We start from the raw sequence: 12,888 nt of genomic DNA on the forward strand, positions 1-12,888 counted from the left end.
AGGTTCAGCAAGTAATTAGGAAAGCTAATAGAATGTTATTGTTTATTGTGAGGGGAATTGAATACAAAAGTAGGGAAGTTATGCTTCAGTTATACAGGGCATTGGTGAGACCACATCTGGAGTACTGTGTACAATATGCGTCTCCTTATTTAGGAAGGATGTAAATGCATTGGAAACAGTTCAGAGAAGGTTTACTAGACTAATAACTGGAATGGGCGGGTTGTCTTATGAGGAAAGGTTGGACAGGCTAGGCTTGTATCCGCTGGAGGTTAGGAGAGTAAGAGATGACTTGATTGAAACATAAAAGATCCTGAGGGCTCTTGGCAGGGTGGATGTGGAAAGAATATTTCCCCTTGTGAGAGAATCTAGAACTAGGGGCCATTGTTTTAAAATAAGGGGTCACCCATTTAAGACAGAGATGAGGAGAATTTATTTCTCTCAGAGGGTCGTGAGTCTTTGGAACTCTGTTACTCAAAAGGCAGTGGAAGAAAAGTCTTTCAATATCTTAAAGGCAGTGGTAGATAGATTCTTGATAAACAAGGGGGTGAAAGGTTATCGGGGGTAGGCAGGAATGTGGAGTCAAGGTTACAATCAGATCAGCCATGATCTTATTGAATTGTGGAGCAGGCTCGAGGGGCCGAGGGGCCTACTCCTGCTCCTAATTCATATGTTCGTATGCAGGTATGCATTGCTTCGGTATCTGAGGAGTTGCGAATGGTACTGAACACTGTGCAATCATTAGCGAACATCCCCACTTCTGACCTTATGATGGAGGGAAGGTCATTGATGAAGCAGCTGAAGATGGTTGGACCTAGGACACCACCCTGAAGAACACCTGCAGTAATGTCCTGGGGCTGAGATGATCATCCTTCAACAACCACAACCATCTTCATTTGTGCTAGGAATGACTCCAACCAGCAGAGACTTTTCTCCCTGATTCCCATTGACTTAATTTTTGCTGGGGCTCCTTGATGCCACACTCGGTCAAATGCTGCCTTGATGTCAAGGGCAGTCACTCTGACCTCACCTCAATATTGGTAACAAATGCATGAAAGTGTTTGTATGAAGCCCCCTGAGCTCTGTTACTGATTGTATCAGCCTGTTTATTTTAAATGGGTTATTTCTTTACATACAGGAGACAGAGAGATTGCATCCATGCATGTTTAGAAATTTGTTACCAATATTGAACGATACACATTTATTCCATTGACATGATACATATTTTAAATTGAGTTGGTTGTCGGAGGAATTGTTTGAACAGTAGAACCTTATAGGCCGTTAAATGGAACATTTTTGCTTTAACACTTGGAGCAGATAATGCATACCTCTTTAAATTTGCACTGGTTGCAGTATAACTTTGCATGATGTGAAGGAACATTAAAAAGCTCCCAGACAATCGAGTGGACTTCCTGGAAAATGTTAATATGTTTGAATGTTAGCAAAGAACTGACAGTCCTGCCCAATGCTCACATACATTTGAAATCGAACTGGCTGTTGGATGATGATGCACAAAACTCTGCACAGGTTTTGCTTTACCTAACCAAAGAATGGCAAAGAGCTGGTGGTATAACTCCATGCAGACGATACAAAGCTAGGTGGGAATGGAATCTGTGAGGAGGACACAAAGGGCTGAATTTTCTTGGCCCCAGGATGGCGGGCTCAGAGACAGGGTGGGCCTAGGAAATAGAGGGGAGCTGCGTCAGGACAGCTCCCAACACACTGCTGCCACCAAGGAAGTTTCCCATGTGCAGACGGGGCCCCGGATTGGCTGCCCACACTGCAGAGGCGGGCAGCCAATTGATTACAAACCCAATTAGGCCTGACATTGTGAGCGCACCGGCGTTTTGCTGCCGGTGGAGCGGCACGTTGCCGCGTGCAGAGGCTGCCGGCTCATTGGAGACGGCCTCCCTGTGGCAGGCTAGGGGGGCCATCTGAGCCAGAGGATACATGTTCCAAAGAAGGCTCCACCAGCAGCAAAGTCCACACTCGCTGCCCAAGCAATGCACCTGGAGGCATTACCCGTCCACTCTGCTTCGAGGGGCCAAACAGCTTCGCCCCTAATAATTTGAACCTTAACTACACACCTCCGAGGGGTCCTCCATGTTGAGGCGCCCTTGCAGTCCCTGACCTGCCTCAGCAACGCCCACATCTCCAGAGTCTCCAGAGCTGTCAGCCCACTGATTGAGCAGGCAGCATTAAGAGCCCATCTGCCATCCTTAATAGGATGCCAAGTGTGGAGGCAGCCAATTAGGAGGCCAACTGAAACCCTTGGGAAAGTCCAGCCTAAAGAGGCTGCAAAGAGATATAAACAGATTAAATGAAAGGGCAACAAAGTGGCAGATGGAGTATAATGTGGCGAAGTGTAAGGTAATAAGAATAGAAAAGCAGAATATTTTTTAAAAGGTCTGAAACTTTTAAATGTTGATGTTCAGAGAGGCTTGGGTGTACTCGTACAAGGAACCCAGAAAGTTAGCATGCAGGTACAGAAAGCAATTAGGAAGGCAAATGGCATGTTGACCTTTATTGCAAGGGGATTGGAGTATAAGAATAAGGACGTTTTGCTACAATTTGGTCCATATCTGAGGAAGGATATATTTGCATTGGAGGCTGTACAGTGAAGGTTCACTAGATAGGTTCCTGGGATGAAAGGGTTGTCCTATGATGAGAGTCTGAGTAAATTGGAGTTTAGAAGAATGAGAAATGATCTCATTGAAACAGATAAGAATCTGAAGGGGCTTGACAGGGTAAACACAGAGAGGTTGTTTCCCCTGGCTGGAGAATCTAGAACACAGATGCACAGTCTCAGGATAAGGGATTGATCATTTAGGACCGAGAGGATGAGAACTTTCTTCATTCAGAGGGTTGTGGATGCTCCATCATTCAATATGTTTAAGGCTGGGATAGACCGATTTTTGCGCTCTCAGGGAATCAAGGGAAAGTGGAGTTGAGGCAGAAGATCAGCCATGATCATAATGAATAATGGAGCAGGCTCAAGGGACTGTATAGTCTACTTCTGCTCCTATTATGTTCATCCAGCCAGTTCATGTCGTATAATGTACATAAGCTGTTGCATCATCACAGGATGTGATGTCTCGTGTTGCTCAGTGTTCATGTAGATTAGAGCATGGCTACCCGACCCGAACCCGACGACATGTGTCAGGTTCGGGTCTGGCCGGGTCAGACACACTCTATCACCACCTCCGGTACGTGGCTCCAATCTTAATGTACTTTTTAAACAACCTTTCAAGTCCAGTTACAGTTTTTGTTGCTTATCTGCGCAAGCTTAAAAAGTGAAAAATGGAAGCTAGGTTAACTGAACATTCCAGTAGTTGGGTTGTGTTGGGTTGGGTGCGGGAAAAAAATGGAAGGAATCGGGCCGGATCGGGCTCGGGTCGGATGTGGTTCTGTTGGGCTCGGGTCGGGTTTCATTTGCAGACCCAAGCCGGCCTTTAATGTAGATACCTTAGAGATGTGATCCCTGTAAATAAACTCCTGTTACATTGACCCAAAGCCTACTATCCTCATTCAATGCTAACAGCACACTAACAATATTGTACAGTTCACCCTGCTCAATAGCAGGTACTGATATGAAACTTGCACTTGCATAAAGTGTCCAGTGCCTGTCAGCATTTTAAAAGTTTCCCACCAATTCATACTGAGGGAATTACTTCCAACAATTCCAATTCCTGCTCTCAAAAGATTATGATAAGTTGAGTGACAAGTATATGCAAATAACAGCAGAAGTACTGGAGTTCATTTCTTCAGTGACCACCTTTTAATGAGGATCATGTGACAGAACTCCTTTTAAAAAAGCAAAGCCCTTTTTTAATATTTTGCAGTGCAATGGATTAAATAAGTGAATTGAATTTGAATGATTTTTATCTGCATTTATTGTAAATCATTGTCATGTTCATCTCTTACTACCATGACTTTGAAACAGCTAGAAACCTGTATTAAATTTGTTGAAATAAATCATGGGTCTTGAAACGAATTGACTGTTAATGAAAACAATTGTACCTCCTCCCTTCCCTTAGATTGTAGTTGCTGAAAATTTATTATTTTAAGAAGTATTATGAATCATACATCCATGTAATTATGTTATTTTTGACTTAGGTGTGCATGAAAAATATTGCAGGATCCAGACCTGCAAACTTTTTGTTAACTAAGTTCCACAGCAGCATCACTGCACTGACTCTTATCAGTTTAAATGGTTCATCAGACAATGATTGAAATGCTATACGGTGAAATGTAGGATTTTCTCAAGATGTTGCATAGACATATACTGAAGAAAGGTTAACTGCTGCCTTCTGACAAATTTTGTGATGGTTGAATATGTTTTCCTATGTTTACCAGTACTCATGAAAAGGTTGGCTTGAGTATTGATTGGGGAACCTTTAATAAAGTAGAATATATTTTGGCAAATTAAGAAAAAGATTACAGTTATTTTACAGCTGACTACTAATAGTCTTGTGGTCATTAGAGGTCTTTAACAAGAAAGCACCTCATCGACAGACACAATAGTGAGTATATACATACTCTGGTATTACCAAACATAAACACTAAAATATGGTAGCAAGGCCAGAAAAGTGTACCAAGTTTCAAACAGCTAACTTTAAACAACTGTTACAGAATCTACCCCCTTGCCATTAATTGCATGAAATTAATGAAATCACTCCAGATATGTTTTTGATGCCGTTTGGCTTCCTTCAATAAGCTGAAAGCTTAGTACTGAAAATAAGGGGGGTTGAAATTCCATAGTGCCTCACTGGTCTTCAGTGGTAATTCTAGTGCGAGGCTAGCAGAACCTCTGGAGGATAGGTTGAAATGGCCATTTGAACTGTTTCCATGGAAGTTCCGGAAGTCTCTCACCACGTACAATGGACGATGATGGAAACCCTGAAAAATTTCTGCCTCAGCATCTTTAACACAGTGAAAGTATATACAATCACAACATTCCCAGTAAAAACATGTGTGTGTGAAACATTTCTAACTATGTTTTCTGTCTGAGGCCTGGGAAACTTGAGGCTTGTCTTTTTTGGACTTTCCAGAGCAATAACTCAGTTTTTCTCCAGTGCCCTCACCCAATAGGCCTTTGGGGGTTTGTTCTATGCTATCTTATGTTCTTAAACAATTGTGGTATCTTCTTGATTTACAGCTGCTATAATTAACATGTAAAATTGATGTCAATCTGTGCATTGCTACAGCTAGATTCTCTAGATCCCACAGGTGGCCAGAATATTGATGATTTAGTAATTTTTTTATTTGTTTCATGGGATGTGGGCATCGCTGGCCACGCCAGCATTTATTGCCAATCTTTAGTTGCCTTTGAGAAGGTGGTGTGAGCCACCTCCTTGAACAGCTGTAATATTTTGCACACTCCCACCTTTACAAATTGCCCACTCTCTGGCCGACTATCAGGACTGTACACCACTTCAGTAAAACTCATGTTGGAACCAGTTCGCCTTACACTCCCAATTATATTCTTTTCCTCCGTATGTTAATGCACAGAGAAAAGGCCATTCTTTCAATAGTGCTTCCCTTTATCCCGTAACTGTTAATTTTTAATGATGATGAAAACTTTTGCCATATTTTGTACCACGATGTACTCCCAAACCAGTCCACTTTGCAGTGGAATTTTTTTTTTTTCAAAATATACTTTATTCATAAAAATCTGTAAAAATTACATTCCCAAACAGTTTAAAACAGCATCAAGTCAAAAAATACAAACAGTGCAAAGGTGATCAGTTTCCTTCAATACAATCATGAGTTGCCTCACAACCCTTCCATTTCATTGTCATGCCATATACATTTTTACATTTACAGCACACAGAATTTTCCCGATACAGTTCGATGGGTTTCCCATGGATCCAGCCCCTCAGTTCAGCTTGGTGGGGGAACCTTACACTGTGGTCTTTCCCCATTGAGCCTTTGCTGCGACTGCCCCAAGCTTTAGTGCGTCCCTCAGCACGTAGTCCTGGACCTTGGAATGTGCCAGTCTGCAACATTCGGTGGTGGACAACTCTTTGCGCTGGAAGACCAGCATGTTTCGGGCAGACCAAAGGGCGTCTTTCACCGAATTGATAGTCCTCCAGCAGCAGTTGATGTTTGTCTCGGTGTGCGTCCCTGGGAACAACCCGTAGAGCACAGACTCCTGTGTTACAGAGATGCTTGGGATGAACCTCGACAAAAACCACTGCATCTCTTTCCACACCTGCTTTGCAAAGACACATTCCAGGAGTAGGTGGGCAACCGTCTCTTCCCCACCACAGCCACCGCGGGGGCATTGTGCGGAGGGGGCGAGACTTCGGGCGTGCATGAAGGATCTGATGGGGAGGGCCCTTCTCACCACCAGCCAAGCTACATCTTGGTGCTTGTTTGAAAGTTCTGGTGATGAGGCATTCCGCCAAATGACTTTGATGGTCTGCTCGGGGAACCATCCGACAGGATCCACCGTCTCCTTTACCCGTAGGGCCTTGAGGACATTCCGTGCAGACCACTGCCTGATGGAGCGGTGGTCAAAGGTGTTTTCCCGCAGTAACTGCTCCACGAAGGATAGGTGGTACGGCACGGTCCAACTGCAAGGAGCGTTCCGCGGCAATGTGACCAGGCCCATACTTCGCAACACCGGGGACAGATAGAACCTCAGCACGTAGTGACACTTGGAGTTTGCGTACTGGAGGTCTACACACAGCTTGATGCAGCCGCACACGAAGGTAGTCATCAGGATGAGGGCCACATTGGGTACATTTTTCCCGCCCTTATCCAGAGATTTGAACATCGTGTCCCTCCGGACCCGGTCCATTTTAGATCCCTGGATGAAGCGGAAAATGGCTCGGGTGACCGCCCAGCGCAGGAGTGGTGTATGGGCCAGACCTGCGCCACGTACAGCAACAACGTGAGCGCCTCGCACCTGATGACCAGGTTCTTACCCACAATGGAGAGAGATCGCTGCCCCCATATGCTCAACTTTTGTTGTTCCTTGGCTACTCGCTCCTCCCAGGTTTTGGTGCACGCCCCGGCCCTTCCGAACCATATCCCCAGCACCTTCAGGTAGTCTGACCTGACGGTGAAGGGGACAAAGGATCAGTCAGCCCAGTTCCCAAAGAACATGGCCTCGCTCTTGCCGTGGTTAACTTTGGCTCCCGAGGCCAGTTCGAACTGGTCGCAGATGCTCATCAGTCTGCGCACGGACAGCTGATCTGAACAGAAGACGGCGACGTCATCCATGTACAGGGAGGTTTTAACCTGAGTGCCTCTCCTGCCTGGGATTGTCACCCCTCTTATGCTCGCATCCTTCCTAATAGACTCAGCAAAGGGTTCAATACAGCAAACAAACAAGACAGGGGAGAGAGGACAGCCCTGTCTGACTCCAGATTGGATCGGGAAACTTTCCGATTCCCACCCATTGATTGAGACTGCGCTGCTGATGTTTGTGTAGAGCAGTTTGATCCAATTGCAGATTTCCTCCCCAAACCCCATTTTGGAAAGCACGTCCATCATGTAGGTGTGCGATATCCTGTCAAAAGCCTTCTCCTGGTCCAGGCTGATGAGGCAGGTGTCCACCCTCCTGTCCCGCACATAGGCGATCGTATCCCTGAGTAGCGCGAGACTATCAGAGATCTTCCTGCCGGGTACAGTACAGGTCTGATCGGGGTGGATCATCAACTCCAGAGCAGACTTGACTCGACTGGCTATGACTTTGGACAGAATCTTGTAGTCAACATTAAGCAGTGAGATGGGCCGCCAATTTCTGATTTCTGCCCTCTCCCCCTTCCGTTTGTAAATGAGGCTGATGATGCCTTTCCTCATGGATTCTGACATGCTGCCGGCCAGGAGCATACTCTCGTATACTTCCAGCAGGTCCGGGCCGACCCAGTACCACAGGGCCGAGTACAACTCGACCGGTAAGCCGTCGCTTCCGGGAGTTTTACTCGTCTCGAAGGACTCGACGGCCTTTGTCAGCTCGTCCAGAGTTAGCGGCTTGTCCAGTCTCTCCCTCCTGCTGTCATCTAAGACCTCTGTGATAGATGACAGGAAGGACTGGGAGGCTCTGCTGTCTGTGGGCTTCGCGTCATACAGCCCAGCATAAAAGGATTTGCTGATCCTTAGTATGTCATACTGCGAAGACGTTACCGAGCCATCTTCTTCCTTCAGGCTGCTGATAACAGAGCTCTCTCTGTGTACCTTTTGGAAGAAGTAACGCGAGCACGTCTCATCCTGCTCGATGGAGCGGACTCTGGACCGGAAGATGATCTTGGAGGCCTCCTTGGCAAAGAGCGAGGCCTGCTGGCTCTTCACCTCTTGGAGATCCTCCTTGACCTCGACCCCCATTGACTGCAACCGGAGCAGATTTTGCATACTTTTCTGGAGTCGGGACATTTCCCTCTGTCTCTCTCGCCCTCTGAACACCTTTGTGGATGAAGAACCTCTTGATGTTCTCCTTAATTGCTTCCCACCAGTGAACTGGAGACTCAAAGAGGGGTTTCACGGTCCTCTAACCTTTGTAATCTCTTTTGAGTTCCTCAACGTTCTCTGGGGTCAGCAGTGTAGCATTGAGCTTCCACGTCCCTCTGCCAACCTGCTGGTCGTCCTGTAAGTGACAGTCGGCCAGTAAGAGGCAATGGTCGGAGAAGAACACCGGCTTGACGTCGGTGGATCTGACCGTGACAGCACGGGACACAAACAGGAAGTCAATCCTGGAACGGGCAGACCCGTCCGATCTTGACCATGTGTATCTGCGCTGTGCTCCGTCTGCAGGTTTGCTGAAGACGTCGTGCAGTTTGGCATCTTTAACTGTTTCTATTAGGAATCTGGATGTAGCGTCCAGTTTGCTGTCGTCACTGCCGGATCGTCCAGCTGCATCGATGATGCAGTTGAAGTCACCGCCTAGGATGACCGGCCTGGACGTCGCCAGCAGCAGTGGGAGCTGCTGGAAGACGGTCAGCTGCTCGCTGTGTTGTACCGGGGCGTACACGTTGATCAACCGGAGCGGAGCGTTGTTGTACATCACGTCTCCTACGAGGAGGCGACCGCCCACCACCTCCTTAACTTCGGAGATGGTGAAGTTACCTCCCCGCAGCAGAATACCCAGGGCGGAGGAACGGCAATCATTACCCCCCGACCAGATTGATGGCCCGTGGGACCACCATCGCAACCACTGCCTGTAGGTGCTGAGGTGTGGTATTCCACACTCCTGCAGAAACAGTAGGTCAGCTTTGACCTTGGCGAGGTAATCCAAGGTTGAAACACATCGCGTAGTAGATTTAATGCTACGCACATTAATGGAAGCAATCCTTACACCCATTTTTTTAAAGTTAGTTGTTGCTTCCCATACCATTTGTCCTTGCTAGTCCCAGTCCTTCGGGATGTTCCTGCATACCCATCGTGTGCGCAAGCAGTTTCACGTTGGTTGGGCTCAGAAACCCTTCTTGGCTTTTCATGCAGGGTTTGTTCCGCTGGTGTGACATCTGGGGGGTCTTGTAGGCAGCAAGGATTGTGTTGTCCTCTGCTGCTTCCCTCTGTTCCTCCTCGAAAACATCACTGCTCCCGGCTTCCCGGAGCTGAGGTGTGCCAGACGTGTCTTTGCTCCCGGTGTCCCGGAGCTGAGATGCGTTGGCCACGTCGTTACGTGTGGCGCTTTGGGGTTGGGGCACGCCGGGCCCATCACAGCTTCCAGTGCCCAGTGCCTGGGATGCTTTATCTTCCATCTCCTTGGAGTTCTGCCGCCTCTTTTGAAGGGGCTGTCGTTCCAGCATTTCCCCGTCCAGTGAAGAGGCGCTGTTGTCGTCTGTTTCAGAAGGTAGCCTCCTCTTGCCACTGGTTTGGGTGGTGGCCTGTTCCACTTTTGGATGTTTTTTCTTTGTGGTTTTCCTCTGGACCACTTGCCACTGACCTGTTTGTCCATCTGCTGCCTCCTCCCCCATTGATTCTGTCTGTGGAGGGGGGGGGTGGTTTCTGGGCACAGGGTAGGTGCTGGGTCGCTGGTTTCAGCTGCCTCCCCTTCTTTCTCAGGTTGAAGTTCCTCACTGCGGAGAAGGTTGCTTGTCTCCTTTTGAACACCGGACGCCTTCGTCGAACCTTATCCCGGCCTTTCCTTGGACCTTGCTGCCTGAGCATAACTGAGGCAGCGTTTGGGGCAGGTTTTGTAGAGGTGGCCTGCCGCACCGCACAAGTTGCAACACTTAGTCTGTTTACAGTCCTTGGTCTGATGGCCTTCCTCCTTGCAGTTCTTGCAAACAACCGTGCTGCTGTTTGCTGCCAAGTGACCAGATTTGCCACAGGTGCGGCAAACTCTGGGCTGCCCAGCATAGACCAAGAAGCCTCGACTTCCCCCGATAGCGAAGCTGGAGGGAGGGTGGATGATGGCTCCACTGGCATCGACCTTCAAGGTCACCTTGACCTGCCGCTTGCTGGTCCAAATCCCAAAGGGGTCCTTGACATCAGTGCTGCTGCCGGCCACCTCGATGTACCTGGCGAGAAAGGTGAGTACATCCACCACCGGAACATGGGGTTGTAGAGGTGAATCGTCACCACCCGGTCCAGTTGTGACGGAAGCGTGAAGAGCGGCTCCGCTGTGAGGATCGACAGTGGCGCCCGGTCCCCTTTCTCCTTGAATGCCTTCAGGAACTTGATGCATCCCGCCACGTTCCTGAACGTCACGTCGAAGTATGCACTGCTGGGGAAATCCTGTAGGCAGAAGACGTCCGTCGCTTGAAATCCGCAGCAATCGAAGAGGATTTTCTTGATGAAGAAGGTGCGATCGACCGGTGCATCTCCTTCCTTGTCCTGCACGACCACCCGAACGGTGTTGCGCACTCCCTGGCCTGAAGCTCGAAGATTGGTTATAGTCATTTCACTCAAAGCCTACCCAGAATCAAAAGGCAATGATCATGGTCTCTTCTCAACCAAGTAAGCACTGATAAGAACAGATACTACACTTGATCTTTACCAAAAGGCCGAGAAGCAGTGGAATTATCCACTTCAACATGTATAGCAATGTGGATTCTGGGATATGGAGCTGCCTTCGGTCACTTAGTCAACTTAGTCCTTACATATTAAAGCCATTATGTTGTCTCGATTTAAAAAGAGGTTTGAATAAATGACTGAGAATATTTAAATAGCTTTTTTTTTCAAGTTAGAGAGTGCATTAAAGGAAATTTTTGACTTTGGATGGCTCAGGACTGTCCTCTTAAAAAAATTGCTTTATAATCTCCATTTAAAACAAATCACTACGGCTCAAGTTTTTCTTGCCTGAGAAATGAGGACAAGCAGCTACTACACAGTATATTAGAAAATGCTGGCAATGTGATGACATACAATTTATGCATAAAAACTCAGATGAACGAGAATATTGCCCAGGAAGTCACAGTCATTCACATATACCCAACGAATTATGACGTATAATTACAGAGCTCCTTAAATTCACCTTGGCAATAATCTAGTTCTTCCTTCATAAAGTTAATTAATAATACTGAGTGTGAGTCCAGAGTTTCTAATGATTGGTCTTTAACAAGGCATTAACAGCCATTTTCTTTGATTACTTTTGCTCATTTGTTAAGATATGATTTAACATCAGAGCAAGACTCTAAATAGTGGGGAAAAATAGAAGAAAAATATTTCATTGTTTTCTATTACATTTGCTTCCCTGTTTTTGACATCTACTTATTCATTAATCTTAACACCCAGAGGTAGATATGACCCTTAATCTCTATCATACCTTCCATATAATGATTAAAATCTGCAGCATATTACGTCAAAATATTCTATTATAGATTGAAGGGTGGTATTTAATTAAAGGTGATCCCACTGTACATGAATTAGTGGATGGTTTGAACTGCTCACCTCTCGTATTTTTTACATTTTGTTTTCTTTTTGACTGAGGTGTGGGTGGATTGTTGAGTATTTCAATCAATCAAATAGAGGATGAATGTTGCTAGCTGCATTATACCTGATCCATATCGCAATTGAAATCAGATGCAGTGACAGCAAGCCATATCACCGAATCATAGAAATCATGGTGCAGAAGGAGATGAGTTGACCATTGTACCTATTGCAGCGAACTTATTTAACAGTATCGTCCTGCTCGTTTCTTTTATCCTCTTATATTCTGAAATTAAAACAGATGGATAATGCTGGAAACAACAGCAGGTCTGTCAGCATTTGGAAAAAAAAAACCTTTTTCTCTACTGATACTGACCTGATTTCAGCATTTACTGCTCTATTTCAGCATTCTTGCATTTGTAGCTTTTTAAGTTTTCATCCTTATATATGCATATACTATATCATAATGAATGGCAGAGCAAGCTTGAAGGGCCGAATGGCCTACTCCTGTTCCTATTTTCTATGTTTCTATGTAATAGCTGCCAGTTCAGAGCTGGACATGCAATGCAGCATGGATGCAATGCATGCAACAACTTTAGTCTTACGATCAGCACAAAGGAAACGGAAGTAATGTACCAGCCTGCTCTAGGAAAGCCCTATCTTGAGCCCAAGGTTTCAGTCCATGACCAGAAACTGTCAGCAGTGCATATGTTCACTTATCTCGGCAGCACACTCTCTCGAGCTGTCCATATAGATAATGAGACACATGTAACAATTGCCAAAGCAAGTGTTGCCTTTGGCAGAGTTTGAATATCAGTCTGGGAAAAAGAGGAATAAGTCTACTTACCAACCTGAAAGTCGATAGAGGAATAGTCCTGCCCACTCTGCTCTACGCATGCGAGACTTGGACTGTGTACCAGCGTCATGCCAAGCTCAACCACTTTCACTTGAGCTGCCTTCAGAAGCTTCTGAAGATCATATGGCAGGACAAAATACAAAATACCGGACACTCAGATACTCACCTGAGCTAGCATGCCAAATATCTACACCATTGGCTTAATTTTGTGC

The 12,888-nt window shown here is 46.3% G+C and overlaps 1 protein-coding gene and 1 pseudogene across 5 annotated transcripts in view; both read right to left on the minus strand.

Moving 5' to 3' along the window:
* sgcg (sarcoglycan, gamma) overlaps positions 1–12,888 on the minus strand; it is a 702,223-nt gene that overhangs the window by 104,182 nt on the left and 585,153 nt on the right. The window lies entirely within an intron of this gene.
* LOC137371628 (U2 spliceosomal RNA) lies at positions 10,837–10,967 on the minus strand (annotated as a pseudogene).

This window comes from Heterodontus francisci, chromosome 6, assembly GCF_036365525.1.
Source record: "Heterodontus francisci isolate sHetFra1 chromosome 6, sHetFra1.hap1, whole genome shotgun sequence".
Taxonomy (NCBI): Eukaryota; Metazoa; Chordata; class Chondrichthyes; order Heterodontiformes; family Heterodontidae; genus Heterodontus; species Heterodontus francisci.